The sequence below is a fragment of the Heterodontus francisci genome, chromosome 17, assembly GCF_036365525.1.
Source record: "Heterodontus francisci isolate sHetFra1 chromosome 17, sHetFra1.hap1, whole genome shotgun sequence".
NCBI lineage: Eukaryota > Metazoa > Chordata > Chondrichthyes > Heterodontiformes > Heterodontidae > Heterodontus > Heterodontus francisci.
In genome coordinates, this window is record NC_090387.1 from 4,381,888 (window position 1) to 4,397,585 (window position 15,698).

A 15,698-nucleotide genomic window follows, 5' to 3' on the forward strand; every position below is an offset into this window, starting at 1 on the left:
TGATGCCATACTTGGTCAAATGCTGCCTTAACTGGCTCTGGGGGAGATGGGACCTGTACAGACCGGATGGGTTGCACCTGAACAGAGCCGGGACTGAGTTCCTTTCGGGATGTTTTGCTAGTGCTGTTGGGGAGGGTTTAAACTAGTTTGGCAGGGGGATGGGGACCTGAGGGTAGACTCAGCTGGGACAAAATCAGGAATGAAAATGGAAGGCGGAAAATTAATGGGTGAGTCTGGAAGTCAGAGGAAACGAGGGTTAGAAAATAAAAGAGAGAGTTTGGCAGTGCTCAAGGGTATCTATTTTAATGCAAGGAGTAAAGCAAATAAAGCAGATGAGCTGAGGGCACAGATAGACACCTGGCAGTACGATATCACAGCTATTACAGAAACATGGCTTAAGGAGGGACAGGAATGGTAGCTCAACGTTCCTGGTTACAGGGCTTTCAGGCGCGATTGGGAGGGGGATAAGAAAGGAGAGGGAGTGGCAATTTTGGTCAAGGAAACTATTACATCAAGGAGGGATGATATGTTGGAAAGATCATCAAATGAGGCCATATGGATTGAGCTAAGGAACAAAAAAGGGGTAGTCACACTGCTGGGAGTTTACTATAGACCCCCAAACAGTCAGAGGGAGATCGAAGAGTAGATATGTAGGCAAATCTCTGAGAAGTGCAAGAACAATAGGGCAGTAATAGGGGATTTTAATTACCCCAATATTAACTGGGATAGTTTTCATGTGAAAGGAATTGAGAGAGCAGAATTCTTGAGGTGCATTCAGGAGAAATTTTTGGCCAGTATGTAGCAAGTCCAACAAGAGAGGGCACAGTTTTAGACTTAGTTTTAGAAGATAGGCAGGTGGAAGGAGTGGCAGTGGGAGAGCATCTTGGTGGTAGTGATCATAATTCAGTCAGTTTTAACATAATTATGGAAAAGGACAGAGATAGAACAGGAGTTAGAGTTCTCAATTGGGGCAAGGCCAATTTTACTAAACTGAGGAGTGATTTAGTGAAAGTGGACTGGAAACAGCTACTTGAAGGTAAATCAGTGTCAGAACAGTGGGAGGCATTCAAAGGGGCGATTCAAGGGGTTCAGAGTAAACATGTAAACAAAGAAAAAGGGTGAGGGGGCCAAATCTAGAGCCCCGTGGATGTCAAGGAGCCTACAGGGTAAGATAAGGCAGAAAAGGAAAGCTTACGTCCGACACCAAGAACTCAATACTACAGAAAGCCGAGAGGAGTATAGAATGTGGAGGGGTGAAATCAAAAAGGAAATTAGGAAAGCAAAGAGAGGGCATGCAAGCAAAATCAAGGTGAACCCAAAGATGGTTTATCAATATATTGAGAGTAAGAGGATAACTAAGGAGAGAGTAGGGCCCATAAAAGACCAAAAAGGTAACCTATGTGTAGGAGTGGAAGATATTGGTATGGTTCTTCATGAATACTTTGCGTCTGTCTTCACAAAAGAGGGGGACGATGCAGATAATGTAATTACGGAGGAAGAGTGTGAAGTCTTGGATGTGATAAACATAAAGAGGAAGTATTAATGGGATTAGCATCCTTGAAAGTTGATAAATCACCAGGGCCGGATGAAATGTATCCTAGACTGTTAAAAGAAGTAAGCAGGGTCTGACCATCATTTTCCAGTCCTCACTGGATACAGGTGTGGTGCCAGTGGATTGGAGAATTGCTAATGTTGTACCTCTGTTTAAAAAGGGAGCGAAGGATAAACCGAATAATTACAGACCAGTCAGTCTAACCTCAGTAGTGGGCAAATTATTGGAATCTATTCTGAAAAACAGGACAAACTGTCACTTAGAAAGGCACAGGTTAATCAAGGATAGTCAGCATGGATTTGTTCAGGGAAGATCTTGTTTGACCAACTTGATGGAATTTTTTGAAGCAGTAACAAGGAAAATGAGGGTAGTGCAGTTGATGTGGTCTACATGTATTTTAGCAAGGCTTTTGACAAGGTCCCACATGGCAGACTGGTTAAAAATATAAAATCCCAGGGGATCCAGGGAAATGCAGCAAGGTGGATACAAAATTGGCTCAGTGGCAGGAAACAAAGGGTAATTGTTGACGGGTGTTTTAACAACTGGAGGGCTGTTTCCAGTGGCGTTCCGCAGGGCACGGTACTAGGTCCCCTGCTTTTTGTGGTGTATATTAACAATTTGGACATAAATGTAGGGGGGCATGATCAAGAAGTTTGCGGATGACACAAAGATTGGCCGTTGATAGCGAGGAGAACAGTTGTAGGCTGTAGGAAGGTATTGATGGTCTGGTTAGATGGGCAGAAAAGTGGCAAATGGAATTCAACGTGGAGAAGTGTAAGGTGATGCATTTGGGGAGGTCAAGCAAGGCAAAGGAATACACGATTAATGGGAAAATACTGCGAAGTGTAGAGGAAGTGAGGGACCTTGGAGCGAATGTTCACAGATCCCTGAAGGTAGCAAGACCGGGCAATAAGTTGGTTAAGAAGGCATATGGAATCCTTTCCTTTATTAGCCAAGGTATAGAATATAAGAATATAACACTGTTTGGGATCTTCTTCTCACTGTTGCTCTCACATGCGTTCAAATCTTCAGAAGAAGGAATTTTCCTCCACACAAGATCAGATGGCAGGTTGTTCAACTTTGCCTGTCATAAAACGAAGACCAAAGTACGGAAGGTCCTCATCAGGGAACTCCTCTTTGCTGATGATGCTGCATTAACATCTCACACTTAACAGTGTCTGCAGAAACTCATCGACAGGATTGCGGCTGCCTGCAACGAATTTGGCCTAACCATCAGCCTCAAGAAAACGAACGTCATGGGACAGGACGTCAGAAATGCTCCATCCATTAATATCGGCGACCACGCTCTGGAAGTGATTCAAGAGTTCACCTACCTAGACTCAACTATCACCAGTAACCTGTCTCTCGATGCAGAAATCAACAAGCACGTGGGAAGGGCGTCCGTTGCTATATCCAGACTAGCCAAGAGGGTGTGGGAGAATGGCGCACTGACACGGAACACAAAAGTATGAGTGTTTCAAGCCTGTGTCCTCAGTACCTTGCTCTACGGCAGTGAGGCCTGGACAACGTATGTCAGCCAACAGCGACGTCTCAATTCATTCCATCGTCGCTGCCTCCGGAGAATCCCTGGCATCAGGTGGCAGGACCGTATCTCCAACACAGAAGTCCTCAAGGCGGCCAACATCCCCAGCATATACACCCTACTGAGCCAGCGGCGCTTGAGATGGCTTGGCCATGTGAACTTCATGGAAGATGGCAGGATCCCCAAGGACACATTGTACAGCGAGCTCGTCACTGGTATCAGACCCACCGGCCGTCCATGTCTCCGCTTTAAAGACGTCTCCAAACACGACATGAAGTCCTGTGACATTGATCACAAGTCGTGGGAGTCAGTTGCCAGTGATCGCCAGAGCTGGCGGGCAGCCATAAAGGCGGGGCTAAAGAGTGGCGAGTCGAAGAGACTTAGCAGTTGGCAGGAAAAAAGACAGAAGCGCAAGGGGAGAGCCAACTGTGTAACAGCCCTGACAACTAATTTTATCTGCAGCAACTGTGGAAGAGTCTGTCACTCTAGAATTGGCCTTTATAGCCACTCCAGGCGCAGCTTCACAATCCACTGACCACCTCCATGCACTTACCCATTGTCTCCTGAGACAAGGAGGCCAAAGAAGAAGAAGAATATAAGAGCAGGGAGGTTATGTTGGAACTGTATAACTCATTGGTTAGGCCACAACTTGAGTACTGTGTACAGTTCTGGTCACCTTATTACAGAAATGATGTAATTGCACTAGAGAGGGTACAGAGGAGATTTACGAGGATGTTGTCAGGACTGGAAATGTGCAGCTATGAGGAAAGATTGGATAGGCTGGGGTTGTTCTCCTTGGAACAGAGAAGGCTGAGGGGAGATCTGATTGAAATGTACAACATTTTGAGGGGCTTGGATAGAGTGGAGAGGTCAGTGATTGGTAGAAAAATTAGAGGGGAGATGAGGAACAACTTTTTCACCCAGAGGGTGGTGCGGGAACTCACTGCCTGAAAGGGTAGTTGAGGCAGAGACCCTCAACTCATTAAAAAGAAGTCTGGATATGCACCTCCAGTGCCGTAATGTGCAGGGGTACAGACCAAATGCTGGAAGGTGTGATTAGAATAGGTGGATCGTTTTTTGGCCGGCACAGACACCATGGGCCAAGTGGCCTCTTTCTGTGCCTTAAACTTTCTATGATTCTATGAAATGTACAGCCATGTTTTCAGCCACTGTTGTGGTCTTTTTAAACAAGTTATTTCAAGTCCAGTAACAGTTCAAAAATAATGTTCCATATGAGGCAATTAATATGTCCCATTTTTTGGCAGGTGAGGTTTCCGTCACAGTGCCCTCGCCACCCTCGGTGCTTCCTCCAAGTGCTGCTCAACATGGAAGGAGTACTGATTCATCAGCTGAGGGGGGCGGTAGGTGGTAATTAGCAGGAGGTTTCCCTGTATGTTTGACCTGATGCCATGAGACTTCATGGGGTCCGGTGTCAATGTTGAGCACTCTAAGGGCAACTCCCTCCCGACTTATACCACTGTGCCACCACCTCTACTAGGTTGGTCCTGCTGGTGGGACAGGATATACCTAGGATGGTAATGGTGGTGTCTGGGACATTGTCTGTAAGGTATGATTCCGTGAGTATGACTATGTCAGGCTATTGCTTGACTAGCCTGTGGGACAGCTCTCCCAGCTTTGGCACAAGCCCCCAGATGTTAGTGTGGAGACCTTTGCAGGGTCGACAGGGCTGGGTTTGTTGTTGTTGTTTCCGGTGCCTCGGTCGATGCCGGGTGGTCCGTCCAGTTTCATTCCTTATTGACTTCATAGGGGTTAGATACAACTGAATGGCTTGCTAGGCCATTTCAGAGTCAACCACATTGCTGTGAGTTTGGAGTCACATGTAGGCCAGACCAGGTAAGGATGGCAGATTTCCTTCCCTAAAGGACATTAGTGAACCAGACGGGTTTTTACAACAATTGACAATGGTTTTATGGTCATCATTAGACTAGCTTTTAATTGCAGATTTATTGATTGTATTCAAAGTCTACCTTCTGCTGTGGTGGAATTCAAACCCATGTCCAGAGAGCAGTACCCTGGGTCTTTGGGTTACTAGCCCAGTGACAATACTACCTCCCCCAATTATATCATTCCTGTAATGTGGTGACCCAGAACTGTACACAATACTCCAGCTGTGGCCTAACCAGTGTTTTATACAGTTCCAGCAATACATCCCTGCTTTTGAATTCTATACCTCGGCCAATAAAGGAAAGCATTCCATATGCCTTCTTCACCACTCTATCTACCTGTCCTGCCACCTTCAGGGACCTGTGGACATGCACTCCAAGGTCTCTCACTTCTTCTACCCCTCTCAATATCCTCCCGTTTATAGTGTATTCCCTCACTTTGTTTGCCCTCCCCAAATGCATTACCTCACGCTTCCCCGGATAGAATTCCATTTGCCACTTTTCCACCCACTCAGCCAAACCATTGATATCATTTTGGAGTCTACAGCCAATCTCTTCACTGTCAAATACATGGCAAATTTTTGTGTCATCAGCAAATTTCCCAATCATGTCTCCCATATTTATGTCCAGATCATTAACATACACCACAAACAGCAAGGGACCCTACACTGAAACAGAGCGAAGCTCCCTTGACAGTGTCCCATCAAACACTCCCAGGGCAGGTACAGCACTGGGATTGGCTGCTGCCTAATTGCGACTCCTGAGTGGATAACGAGGTTCAGCTGACTGTGTCTGTATGCTGGAGACTGGAAGCTGTGTGACTGCTGCAAGAGGAAGACTGAGACTAAAATGAAGGTTTTTCCATCTATCCCTGTCTACGACAGAGGAAAATACGAGGCCAAAAGAACTGACAGCTCTTGTGAGTTTGGCTTTTTGAAGACTGTTGTTGGGAGGGGGAAAGAAGAGACCTAATGAGCTTGGGTGGGGGCTGTTTTGTTTGAACAGGGAGCTTCTATGTTTCACAGCATTGAATAGGAGCTCCCTCCCCACCCCAACAAGCTAGCCTGGGATAGCTGGAGCTGCCCAGGTGAGGAGACTTTCTCTTTTCCCTCAAGACCGAAACCAATGCCTGGGCAGCTTACAGCAGTCCCCTGTGAAGAAATTGTTCCCCCCTCCCACCACCACCAACTGGAAGACCAGCGAAAGGACTGTCTTGAAGTAACAAGAACAAAGAACAGTCCAGCACAGGAACAGGCCATTCAGCCCTCCAAGCCTGCGCCGATCTTGATGCCTGCCTAAACTAAAACCTTCTGTACTTCTGGGGTCCGTATCCCTCTATTCCCATCCTATTCATAACATCTGCAAAGAGACTGATTACTCCTGACCTTCCTCACTTTCAGCCTCTCTCCCTTGCCATAACCTCCAGCAGAGTATTTGTGGGACAATGTATGACTATTATTTTTTTTCCTTACTCTCAAACGCTACGATTTTCTACGGTGGGTGTGACTGTTCTACCCCATGACTTCACAGTCCTCTCCAGTGGTGGGCCTTCCTAATCAGCAGCTGCTGCAGCTGCCACTGTACCCCTGTCACCATTTAAAATCTTGACATCAGATCATGGAGTGAAGAGTTACAGCCACCCAACTATGACTATTGAGGCTTGCATGAAGGCAATGGCTGAGGTTGTCGGCCCCTCGGTCATTGTCGCAGCCTCAAAGATGTAGGGAAAGGCAGTGTTTTTCCTGAAGACCGAGCAGGCGGAGGCGGTGGCCCTGACCAGGGGGCTCACCGTGGGCGGGACTTTCCTTCCAGTGGACCCTCTGGAGGCCACAGCACAGCATGTGATTCCATCGAACGTCCCGCCCTTTATTCCCAAAGAGCTCCTCCTCCCCCACCTGCACCAGCTAGGGGAGGTGAGGTCGGGGATCACTCCAGTCCCAGTCCGTCTTCGGGAGAAAAGCCTCTGGTATGTCGACTCTTTCCACTGCCAGCTATTCATGTGGTTGGCGTGGGAGGAGGTCTTGGAGGGCCACTTCAATGTTAGGTTCCAGGGGCAGCTTAACGCGTCTTCTGGACCTCGGACGGGGGCTGGTGTCATGCCTGCAAGGGGGCGGATCAGTTTGTAAGAACAGCCCCAACCTCCCGGCCGCCAGTTACACCTCGGCGTCCCAGGATTTCGCCACTGCACCTCCTCCCACTTCCCCGACACCTCCAACAGACACCGGTCAGGTAGTTCCGGAGGCCGTGGTTTTCACAGCCTCCGGCGGGGAAGGGAGTGCCCGTCTGCGCGGAAGGAAGACGGGGTGAAAGAATACACACAGGGAGGCGCGTCCCCTGGACGCCATGGCACAACCCGAGCCTGATCTCAGCCCAAAGTCCAATCCCGGGGAACCCACCTGCCCCAGGGTTCAGGCCCACGGTAACAAAGCAAAAGGAGGGTGCGGAGGCAGAGGCCTCTGATCACATGGAGGTCTCTGAGTCTCCACACCCTACTGGGAAAAAGAGAAGACACTGCTCCACAGAGGTAACGCAGGGCCTTGAGGTGCAGGGCCCATCTCTTTTTTTATTCATTCATGGGATGTGGGCGTCACTGGCTAAACCAGCATTTATTGCCCATCCCTAATTGCCCTTGAGAAGGTGGTGGTGAGCTGCCTTCTTGACCACTGCAGTCCATGTGGGATAGGTACACCCACAGTGCTGTTAGGAAGGGAGTTCCAGGATTTTGACCCAGCGACAGTGAAGGAACGGCGATATAGTTCCAAGTCAGGATGGTGTGTGACTTGGACGGGAACTTGCGGGTGGGGATGTTCCCATGCATCTGCTGCTCTTGTCCTTCTAGTTGGTAGAGGTCGCAGGTTTGGAAGGTGCTGTCTAAGGAGCCTTGGTGCGTTGCTGCAGTGCATCTTGTAGATGGTACACACTGCTGCTACTGTGCGTCGGTGGTGGAGGGAGTGAATGTTTGTAGATGGTGTGCCAATCAAGCGGGTTGCTTTGTCTTGGATGGTGTCGAGCTTCTTGAGTGTTGGAGCTGCACCCATCCAGGCAAGTGGAGAGGATTCCATCACACTCCTGACTTGTGCCTTGTAGATGGTGGACAGGTTTTGGGGAGTCAGGAGGTGAGTTACTCGCCTCAGGATTCCGAGCCTCTGACCTGCTCTTGTAGCCACGGTATTTATATGGTGCAAATGTTACTTGCCACTTATCAGCCCAAGCCTGGATATTGTCCAGGTCTTGCTGCATTTCTACACGGACTGCTTCAGTATCTGAGGAGTCACGAATGGTACCGAACATTGTGCAATCATCAGCGAACATCCCCACTTCTGACCTTATGTTTGAAGGAAGGTCATTGATGAAGCAGCTGAAGATGGTTGGGCCTCGGACACTACCCTGAGGTACTCCTGCAGTGATGTCTTGGAGCTCAGACGATTGACCTCCAACAACCACAACCATCTTCCTTCAGGGTTTTCCCCCTGATTCCCATTGACTCCAGTTTTGCTAGGGCTCCTTGATGCCATACTCGGTCAAATGCTGCCTTGATGTCAAGTGCAGTCACTCTCACCTCACCTCGAGTTCAGCTCTTTTGTCCATGTTTGAACCAAGGCTGTAATGAGGTCAGGAGCTGAGTGGCCCTGGCGGAACCCAAACTGAGCGTCACTGAGCAGGTTATTGCTAAACAAGTGTCGCTTGATGGCACTGTTGATGACACCTTCCATCACTTTTCTGATGATTGAGAGTAGGCTGATGGGGCGGTAATTGGCCGGATTGGACTTGTCCTGCTTTTTGGGTACAGGACATACCTGGGCAATTTTCCATATTGCAGGGTAGCAGTCTCCTGCTTCGGGTCCCCAGGTTCCCCCTGCCACCACCATCAAGGCTGTAAAGCCTGGGCAGGAGCTCCCTACCCTTCAGGATGGAGGGGAGTGGGTGACCCCTGTACATGTGGCCCCTCCTGAGGCAGCAAGTGGAGCCCTGCTTGTGGTGGGGGAGCCAGGGGACACTCCTGGAGAAGCCTCCCATTCTGCCACTGGGTCGGGTGCCCTGAGTGGAGGGGAGGGCAAGGCCCCAAAGGGTCGGCCCTCCCGGCCAAAATCCACTCCCGACCAGGATGTACCCAACCTGGTTCTGGGTGAAAATGCTGCCCCGTCTACTGGGCCTGTGGGTGCTGGTGGGGCTGGGGAGAGCTTCCTCTATTCGCCTCCAGTCCTGGCTCCGGCTGGATTTCCGGAGTTAGGAATTACCATATCCCATGGGCTGCTCATTGGCCTGGGGTCAAAGGTGGAGAGGGGTCTTGAACCGCTGGCACCCATAGGCTCCAGTTCCACAGAAGAACCCAGTGAGTACTCCTCTGCCATCAATCCTGGGGGTGGGATTGTGACGGAGATGGAACCAGCTGGCATGGCCGGAACGTCCACCCTACAGTGTGTGATAGGTGTGTCGGCTGCTGGTGGTGACGACGCGGAGGAGGATGGGGACTCAATGTGGGGCATGGAAGACAACCTTGAATCCATCACCAGTGAGGCGGTGGACTCCCTCGAGCCTCCCACCAAGTCTCCTCTGATCCACACGGCGGAACTCCGGGACTTCCTCGGCACATGCAGGGGTTGCCGCAGTAAAGTTCAGCTGGCCCTCACTGATCATTCAGTCCGTCCGTGCCGCCCTCAAGGAGGCGGGGAAGGACGCGGGTGTGAAACTGGTTGAGAGGCGCCAATTTAATACGTTCCTCAATGGGTTGCTGAGGGAGTGGAAGGCCAGGTGCACTTCCGCTCCCTCCTCACAGTGAGGTGTTGGTGACGGTTTTAAGTACCTTTGACATGAAGATAACCATAGCCAGCCTCAACATCAACGGCAGCAGGGGGTCTCACCGCAGATTTCACAATCTCTCAGTCCTCAGGGAAGGGAGATACGCGGCGAGCTTTCTGCAGGAAACCCACACCGTTCCGGGAGACGAAGCCACCTGGTTCCTGGAGTGGCAGGGTGGAGTCTACATGAGTCACCTCACCCCTATTTCTAGTGGGGTGGCTATCTTGTTGGCCCCGAGTTTTCAGCCAGAGATCTTGGGGGTCAAGGAGCTTGTGCTGGGCCACTTGCTCCACCTCGCCGTTCGCCTGGGTAGCGTGCCACTCCACTTTGTGAACGTGTACGCACCCAGGCCTGGCAAGTTGTAAGTGCGTTTCTTTGAAGAAGTGTCCACTCTCTTGAGCTCTATTGATAGCGGCGAGTGCATCATCCTCGGGGGGTGGGGGGGATTTTAACTGTACCCTCGAGGTGGGGGATCGCTCCGGTCCCCAACGCAGCCAAGCGTCGGTGGAGATGTTGAGGGGACTGATCAGCTCCCTCGACTTGGTGGATGTCTGGCGGAATCTCCATCCTGACTCCAGCGCCTTCACGTGGAGGTCTGGAGGAGGAGGGTCTCAAATCAACCACTTCTACATTTCGCAGGCGTACGTCTCCCGCATCTCGGCGGCCTCCATGCGACTGGTGCGCGGACCACCACCTCGTGTGGGCGGAGTTCACTCTGCTCCGTATGCAGACGGGGTCCGCGTACTGGCACTTTAACAACCGGCTGGTGGAGGATGAGTGATTTCGGGACTCGTTCCGTCGATTCTGGGCCAACTGGAGAAGGAAGCAGGGGGACTACCCCTCCTTGAGGCTATGGTGGGATGTGGGCAAGACTCGTATCCGTGTCTTCTGTCAGGAGTACGCGAAGAGGTCGACCAAGAGGCGGAAAGCCGTGATCGGGTGCCTAGAGAGGGAGGTGCTCGACTTAGAGTCCTGCCTCGGTCATGCTGTCGCGGACCCAGCCCTGTGGCAGGCGTACAAAGAGAAGAAGGGCGCGCTGAAGGACCTGCAGCTCATAGGGTCCTGAAGTGTGTATGTGAGGTCACGGATCCAGATCCTGGAAGATTTGGACCACGCCTCACCCTTCTACTCGCTGGAAAAATGGTGCGGAGTCTGTAAGCAGCTCGTTGAGCTGCTAGCTGATGATGGATCCTCCATCAAGGGAATGGGCCTCCTGGTTCGTACCTACGACGGCACGTTGTTCTCTCCGGATCCATCCAGGGAGGATGCACACAGAGTTTTGTGGGAGGACCTGCCGAAGGTCAGTCCGGAGGGCACCGAAGGATTGGAGGCTCCGCTCACATTGGCGGAGCTGACTGGCGCCCTCCACCATCTCTCGAGGGGAAATCCCCGGGGCTGGATGGGCAGACCGTGGAGTTCCTCAGGGCGTTCTGGGACATTCTGGGGGGCGATTATGCGCGGGTCCTGGGGGAAAGTCTGGCGACCGGGGAGATGCCCCTCTCATGGCGCAGGGCGGTCTTCATCCTGCTGCCCAAGAGTGGCGATCTCCGCCTGCTTAAGAACTGGCGTCTGGTCTCCGTCCTCAGATCTTTGCCCGGGCTATGTCTGCCCACCTGGGCTCCATGCTGGCCCACATGAACGATCACGAATATCTTTTCAGGACTCTGCGCGCATTTGGACTCGGGCTGCAGGCAGCACCCCTTCGCTTTGGGAGAGGAGTTTGTCAGGGATACCCCATGTCCGGCCGATACTATACCCATCTGCATGGAGCCGTTCCTGTGACCGCTTTGCAGGACCATCACAGGTTTGGCTCAGCCTGGGCCGGCCATGCGGGTCGTCCTCTCGGCTTAGTCCGATGACATTTCCTCGTGGTCACACATCCTGTTGACCTGCGGAGGATGCGCGACTACCAGCAGACCTTTTCTGCTGCATACTCCACGAGGATCAATTGGGAGAAATGTTTCAGACCCCTGTGTCAGTGGCGGGTGGACTCTCTGCCGGAGGATTTGACACCTTTTGCATGGAGCACCACGCACCTCCTCTATCTGGGAGTCCACCTTAGCCCCGCTGAGGAAGCCTGGCCGGCAAACTGGAGGCGAAAGTCACCACTCGGCTGGGGCGTTGGACAGGACTGCTCCGAGTGCTTTCCTACAGGGGCTGAGTGCTGGTCATAAACCAACTGGTGGCCTCGCTGCTGTGGTACCGGTTGGTCACTTTGGCCCCACCCCCTGCATTTGCCACCAAGATCCAGAAGAAACTCGTCGATTTCTTCTGGGGCAAGAGGAAACACTGGGTCTCTACCACGGCCCTGAGTCTCCCGATCGAGGAGGGCGGCCAGTCGCTGGTGAGCATCTGCACCCAGGCTGCGACTCTCCGCCTTCGGACCCTGCAGTACGTCGAGCATCCTCCCAGATGGTGTGCGCTGGCGACGTATTTTTTTCCACCAGTGTCACTGCCTTCAAGACGACACGCAGCTCCCGGCGGAGACCGTTAGCCGCGCCTCTCTGAGGAAGTTGCCTGTCTCTTACCAGGATCTATTCCGAGTCTGGAACATGGTCGCCTCCAGTCAGGGCGCTCCCCCGCCGGCGGAGAAGAGCGCCTCGGCTGTCCGGGTGGCCGGCTCCCCAGAGCCAGCCGAAGCCCCCGGGACGCCCCTCACTGCAGGTGCCGGGGTCTCAGGACTGCGGAGTGCTCCTGGCCGAGCAGTCTCCCGTTCGCCCAGAACTGCTCATCGGACCCAAGCCCCGAAACCCTCCTCAGGAGCCGGTCCCGCACAACCAGAGCCGCCTCTCGGAAATGCCCTCCGTGCCATTCCACACGGCGCTGAGGGGTTTCCTGTACGGGCTGCTCCTGCACACTCTCCACTTCCTCGCCCTCATCAGCCAGCCGGACACGCCCTGGCGGTCCGCGTTGCCATCTGGCGGCAAGGGGAAACCGCAGTGGTGGTCTCTCTATGCGGGAGTCTTCCCCCTTTACATCGGGGACCTGGGGTGGAGGGTGTTGCACAGGGCAGTCCTGTGCAATAGACTTTTAAAGTAGGTTCACGGACTCCCAGGCCGCCTGTACTTTCTGCGGCCTGGACGAGTCCGTGTTCCATGTATATATGGAGTGTTCAAGGATGCAGCCCCTGTTTGAGTATTTGAAAGGGCTGCTGCTCAGGTTTTGGTTGCAATTCAGTCCCACGCTCCTGATCTTTGGGCACCCGGTGAGGAGGGGCGTGGGCCGGGAGGAGGATCTCCTCGTCGGTCTGCTCCTGGGCCTGGCCAAGGTGGCAATTCACAGGTCCAGGCTGCGTGCCGTCGGGGGGTCCGTCCACCCTGATTGCCTGCCCCTCTTCCGAGGTTACGTTCGCGCCCGGGTGTCCCTGGAGAGGAGCATGCGGTGTCTGCCAGTATGCTTGAGGCGTTTCGCGACCGGTGGGCACCGCAGGGACTGGAGTGCATTGTCGATGCAGTCATTGTTGTTTTAATTTGAGTTTTTGTTTTATTTATCTGTTTTTGATAAAGTTATTTTAAAATGTATATAAAGGGGGCCTGGGGAATAAAGGCCACCTTATTTTAAAGAAAAGGGAGGGAAAAAAAACATTGTCAGATACGGAAAAAAAACATTTTAAGAGATAAAAGAAAAAAAAACTGTTAGATACAGAGTAAAGCTCCCTCTACACTGTCCCTGCCCATGAGGAACTGCATTGACACTGGTCAAACCCATTTTAAATCTGGAGCCTTGGAGACCTATTTAATACAAATATAATTATGCACTTTTTCATTATCATTCTCAGTGCTATTCTTTTTCTTCAATTATTCATTGGTGATTTAAACAAATTCCAGCCCTCTGAGCATTACATTAAAATTTAAAATTGTAGCTGATCCTCACAAGCTGACTGGGATTGAGCGTGAGTTTCCAGGCTGGTTATTTTATCATCGTATGCTACCAGCCTGTTACTCAGTAACTGCATTAAAACACGGGAATCTCTTGGAGTGAGGGGAATGGGGCCTCACCATTAAGACAGGAAATAGGGTGTTACCGTGGAGATATGACTTCTCAGAGTGACAGGGGTTCACCATGGAGACAGTGATGCCTTAGAGCAAGGAGTGGGGGTGGTTGGGGTCTCAGTGGGAAGGCATGGCGATCGTTCAGATTTCAAGTGGGTGGGTTCACAAAATGGAACGATGATCCCTCAGCATCGGAGAGGAGTCGATGTTTTGTGGCATAGTGATCGCAGGGGAAAGCCTGGTGCTGTCTCAGGGTGGCAGTGATCAGGCCTCAGTCTATTGATCCAAGAGTCAAGTCAGGACACAACGGGAGCGGAGGATCCCGGCTCTGACTCGGAGACGACTCTGATCAGCTTCTGAGTGAAGGTGCCTCCTACAGTCTTCCCTCAACTTACTCTGCACTCAAGTCCTCATCCAGAGAGTCTTACAGTATCACAGGATCAAACAGGTCCTCTCTCACTTCACCTCAGCAACAATTCAGTCTGAGCCTAGACCGTGACTGAGACACACAAAGATGGGAATTCTGGACTCTTGTGCATTCCCGATTTTAATACACCACTATTGGTGGCTGTGCCTTCAGCTGCCTGGGTCCCAAGCTCTGGAATTACCTCTAGAAACCTCTCCGGCCCCTTCTCTTCCTTTAAGACATTGCTTAAAACCTATCTCTTTGACCAAGCTTTTGGCCACCTGTCCTAATATCTCCTTCCACTGTAAAGAATCCCAAGGGTCGAACTCCTTTGTTTGATAATTGCTCCTGTGAAGCACCTTGGGACATTTTGCTGCATTCAAGGATCTATGCAACAATAGGGGCATCGCATTCCTTAGCATCATGGGGAAGGCCTTTGTATAACAGAACCATATTTATTTTCTCCTGAGATTAAAACAGTATGCCTTTAAGACCCTGTTAAAAACAATGCACCTTTAAGACAGAGAGAGAGAAGCTTCTGAATTTCTGAGGCACTTGTTAACCTAGGCAACAGCAGGAGAGAGGTCACATGGTATAATGTTTCGATTTGACTGTGTGTAAAACTGGCAAAAACCAATCTGAACCAATTTGTTTTGAGAGACACACCAGAAAGCGTGCTGAAAGAAAGAGCTGTCAATTCTCTCTCAGCAGAAATTCTACAAGGAGCTACAGGCGTAGATAATTGCCTAAAGAGAAAAAAGCCTTTTTTTTTAAGAGACCATTTGTGTTGCTTAAGGTAGCAAAACTCCTTTACTTCCAATCCAGGAAGTATCTGCTTCAAGATTGAATCTCTCTTGACTGATTGTGTCTGCTGGAATTCGAAGTAAAGTTTCAACTGAGAAACTGTCAGGTTTAAAATTCAAGTTGATCTATTGCTGTGCTCATCGTTGAAAGAACTGTTTGATGCCTGCTGCAGCTGAAGTGTTTTGAATGCCTATCAAGAACAGAGCTTTTCATCAAATCCATGTGGAGACTTCGAGTAATATTTGATTATTTTCACGTTAGAATACCTCACCTATTAAAAACGTAACCACAAAGACTTGCTTATTTATTTATTCTTAAGAAACAAATAATTTTTAAAAACATTTTTTTTAAAAAGAAACCGTTAACTGCGATTTTTGAGTGTGTGTGTGTGAATGGAGGTGTTAGATTAAAATAAAAAGTTATAAGGTCTTTAGACATAGGTATATCTTAATATTGTTTAAGATTTAGTTTTAATAAATAGTTAATTTGTTGTTGTCTAAAGATACCTGGTTTGGTCTGTTTATTCCAGGGGTTACTAGTGGGTTTAATTTGGCTGTTTTCTGGTTGGGTGGGGAAATGTTAATAATATGCTGCGACCTGTGGAGTGATGGGACTGAATTGACAGTGCATTGCTCCCGCCTCAGTCGTAACATTTACTAGGGTCATACTTAAAAGATTCCATTTACTTGCAGACCAA